Source organism: Cucurbita pepo, chromosome 5, assembly GCF_057944985.1.
Source record: "Cucurbita pepo subsp. pepo isolate OVF chromosome 5, ASM5794498v1, whole genome shotgun sequence".
Lineage (NCBI taxonomy): Eukaryota > Viridiplantae > Streptophyta > Magnoliopsida > Cucurbitales > Cucurbitaceae > Cucurbita > Cucurbita pepo.
In genome coordinates this window covers 10,656,377-10,660,687 of record NC_141802.1, presented here as the reverse complement: position 1 = coordinate 10,660,687, position 4,311 = coordinate 10,656,377, and the positions used below count along the sequence as shown (strand labels likewise).

The following is a 4,311-nucleotide window of genomic DNA, read 5'->3' as shown; positions in this document are numbered from 1 at the left end:
TTACGGGCCATTGAACTTTTGAATTCACAGCTGCAGCTTCAATAAATTCCTTTTACGTTTTCTCGGGATTTTTGGCTATTTAGCTTTTTCACTAACGAAAGCGTAGGAAATTAATTAGAGTTGATGCCTCTCCCTATTTTTGGGGCCATTTCTCTTTTTCACTAACGAAAGCAGCTGAAATTAATGAGAGTTGATGCCTCTGTCTATTTTTAGGGCTATTTGAGGCTAGAGGTAATTAAGAAGGATGAGAAGAAGAAGGATTTCCTTCACCTGTCAGTTTCACAATTCCATTTCCTGAACCAGATTAAACAGTAAGAAAAAAAGAAGAAAGATCAGCTCAAGCTCCTTCCCCTCCCCTTAAGGTAAAGCAGCTTCGCTCCTCTCCCTCTTGGTCTCACTGCCAGAGCTCGTTTGCCTCTACAACTTGGTCTCACAGCTTTCACTCCTTCACCGATATTCCCTTCATTCAGTTCGAGTTCATTTACTTACTCTCCTGTAAAGACTATCGATTCATTCGACAGAACAGTCAGTCAAGACGAAACTCCTTATTCCTTCTCCTATAAAGGACCTTTTCTTATCAAATTCTATTCTATCCTCTGTCTATTTTTTTGGCCTAATTGGAGTGGAAGGAGTCTTGCTGTGGAGATGGTTTACTCTGAACTTGAGATGGTAGGTTTGGGAGTGGAACTTTGTTTACATTCCCCGTAAAAGAGTCAGTGTTGAATGGTTTTATCCCCCCTGAGGCCCATGCTCCCCTGGTTGGTTGACTGTACATCTTCAGTATCCCCCTCATTCTCACTCTAATAGAAAGGCCGGGAATGACCAGAGGTGTATGGAGGTTGACTCTGTCTACCTTTTTAACCGAAGGCATACATGGAGTTGGAACCGTTTTATCTAATACTAGTATGCACGGGAAGTACTTCTGCCTCATTCTGGTTCTTCACGATAGGTATGCTTGGCCCCTTGTTACATTGCCTTTTTGTATGCTTAATGTAATGGTCTGAGACATCAAGCCGCATCGGGTGCCTTCTCTTTGATTGATAATAAGGGAGAAAAGGTTTTAATGGACCTAGGGCATCTACGTGCCCCTTTTTTTTAGGGGAGTCGTTCCGTGTGGTAGAGGGCGAACAAAGGATAGCGTGCTTGTGTTGGAAGCGAGCAAGCGGGTGAACGAATCATCAACCAAACGGGCCACTTGGTAACTAGGAGTGTCTCTTCATCTTCATAGCTGGGATGCTTCGAGCTTCTGGGCCTCAGAAACCGGAATGGAATCTCGTGCCCCGAGGGCGGCTAGCACGTCTCGGCTAAATCTGACCTGATTCTTTCCACTATCCCCCAACCCTGAGTTTGTTTCTTACCTAACCGGTGGCGTACGAGAGGGAGGAGCCTAAATACCCTACCCCCATACTGGTGTGGACCGTTCTTGCCTTTGGTAATATCTGGTTGCTAGTCTGCTTCACATGGGTCCCCCTTTCTTTTCATACTTCTGTTATTCGACTTTTGCCGAAGAAAGATATTATGACCTTAGTGATGCTTGCGTTGAGTATAATAATAAATACTCGTGATGAGTCCCCCTTAACTACACTATGCCTTTCTCTTTCTGTTTTGTTTAGTGTCATTTTCTGCTCTCTCACGCTAACGCTAATACTTCATCCTTTTTCCCGCTGTTATCCACTCCTATAAAATGCTAAAGAAGCTGGGCCATCCATCCTCTTTATCCTCATTGGACTCAAGGACATCGATAAGCTAAACCAATTAGTCAGTAGATTCGATCGATCTAAATCTGCCTAGCTCCCTTCCGAGAAAGAATCCCTTATACAAAAAACATCGAGAAAGATATTATGAGCACCAAGTGGATGCTGCATATCTTTTCTTCTTCTATATTTTGATATATCACACGTTGCCCCCTATCCCTATGAATTAGTTCCAAGAAAGGGGCCGTTCACGTCTTTTTTTCTCAGTTTTTTATGTAGTTGCAATAAGTTTCCTGATTTTTGTCGAGATGGGGTGTGAAGCGTCAGTACCTTTTTTAGAGTAGCCAAAGGGAAGAGCCGGCCGGTGGGAGCGAGAAGTTTTGGATTCGTGACTGGAATGTAGGGCAGGGAAAGTCCCGCCAAAATGTCTAAGACTGAGGGGCGGAACGCTTTCCGAAACAAATCCGTTTTTTTAATCAGCTTGAGCTGGACAGGGAAGGGCGAAGAAGACAAAAATACCAAGTAATTTACAGAAAGGGAAAGAGAGGGTTTGTGATCGAGTGCCATTGCTCCCACATCTTTTTCCGGTCCGGCCACGAGCATAAACGTTTTATTGGGTTTCGGACCTTATTGACTCACCTTATCTTCTTTAACTTGACATCCTGTAAGAAAAATGGTGCAGCAGTTGATTGACAATGCGGATTTGGAACTGGCAAATGAAAGAGAAACCCAAGAGGGTGTTTTCTATCTTTTTTCTTAATTGGTTGGAGAGAATCACCAATTTCTTATTTGTTCGGATTTGATTGTGTTCACAAGGGGAAAGGAGAAGAAGAAACCCAAAAATAGAAGCAGAAGAGGAAATACTGGTAAATGGCTAGCAGATTCGCAGCAAAGTCCGCTTATAGTTCCTTTTGGCACAACAAGGTACTTAGTCAACTCTAACAAACCAACAAAAAGACTGAAGCATTCAGATAACACGAAAGACACGGACCGTCCAAGCATCAAAAGAGGGGACTGGGCATTGGTCCCTGGTGATACAGTGAATATCGAACCATCAACAACTCGGAAAGCATCAATCCCAATAACCCTGAAATTGCCATCAACTACCTTGCCCACAAGGCATCCACCATGGTAGTGCCATATAGTACTCACTGCGGGCAAAACTCTCCCATCAGCCGATCATTTGATTGATCAACGGGCAATGTAGGCCCCACATATCTTCAATCTCGGCCCCCAAACAAACCATTCCCTGAATTGGAAATCCTCCATGGAACGGCTCCTCAGTACATCACCGATCTTGCAGGTGCTATTCACACACCGCTCCACATACATCACCCAGATTACTAAAGTAGTTGAACCGTACAATTGGGTTAACCCTGACATCTGTAGATGGCAACCAGAGTGAACAGAGAGTGACACAGTAATCTTCTCCATCAGGGTAGCCACAGTGAGACAGAGTGGTGAAGCTGGGTTCCAAATGAAAAGAGAGCGAGCCGGGGAGACAAAAGGTATGAGATTGGAAGTTACTTCAAGGTAAGCCCCTGTCCCTGAATTGGTTATGCCCACGACTTGTATCAGAGAGTGCTCCAATGGGATTGGGGGCACAATTGAGATGCCATCTCGGGAATTCTCATAGAGGAACTGTCCGACATAAGGCAAGTGATGAGACAGAGGAATTCCCCACGGTGAGAGGGAAGGCCTTGGTCCAATGCCACTCAGAAGCAGAAGTTGTGGGCTTCCGAGAGCCCCAGTACAGAGGTGATCCTCTCCCTTTGCATTGCATGGCCCTCTTTCTTTGGTCGTGAAAAACAACCCCAATTGCCGATTGCTTCGATTCGCGAAGAAGAGGCTAAAAGAATTCTTTCAACACTTGCATAGCTTGCATAGACTGCACTCTCATATTCAAAGCTTTCGCATAGCTGAGGAGATCAGGAACACTGTGTCTACGACCAGAACTGTCGAATGTCGAACCACCAATCTTGGTACCCACTGAATGATCCAAAGTTAAACCATTATAGGGATCAACACCGGCTTCCAATAGCCCATCTCTGACTGCCGATTGCCAATTCTTGAGCTCTGGCCTAACCTAAGATAGCCCTCTCAACCCACTCATAGGACTGGTTCACCACTCAGAGGTCCCAATTCACCCCTGACCTGACCTTCCGTAGAATTATTGATCGGCTCGACTATAGAACCCGACATTGATAGCACTACTACCGTCAAGAACCCGGCCTCGGGCATTGGGGACACCGTCTTTGGAGGTTCAGGCTTGCATCGGGGAGTAGAAAGCACCTCCATGAGAGTGGTGAGGAAGACTGATTGGGTCATCAAATTAGGCTTTACGTACGGAACACCGCCCCTCTCCTTTCCTTTCCAATCTCGCTTCTTCGCCCCTTCACCTCTACAACTCGGTTTCATGTCTTCGACCCTCTCCTCCCTTTTCTTTTCTCGTCTCGCTTCTTCGCCCCTTCACCTCTACAACTCGGTTTCATGTCTTCGACCCTCTCCTCCCTTTTCTTTTCTCGTCTCGCTTCTTCGCCCCTTCACCTCTACAACTCGGTTTCATGTCTTCGACCCTCTCCTCCCTTTTCTTTTCTCGTCTCGCTTCTTCGCCCCT

General features: G+C 45.6%; 1 pseudogene; it reads right to left on the bottom strand.

Moving 5' to 3' along the window:
* Positions 1–2,468: 2,468 nt before the first annotated feature.
* LOC147792668 ((R)-mandelonitrile lyase-like pseudogene) lies at positions 2,469–4,022 on the bottom strand (annotated as a pseudogene).
* Between the last annotated feature and the right edge of the window lie 289 nt (positions 4,023–4,311).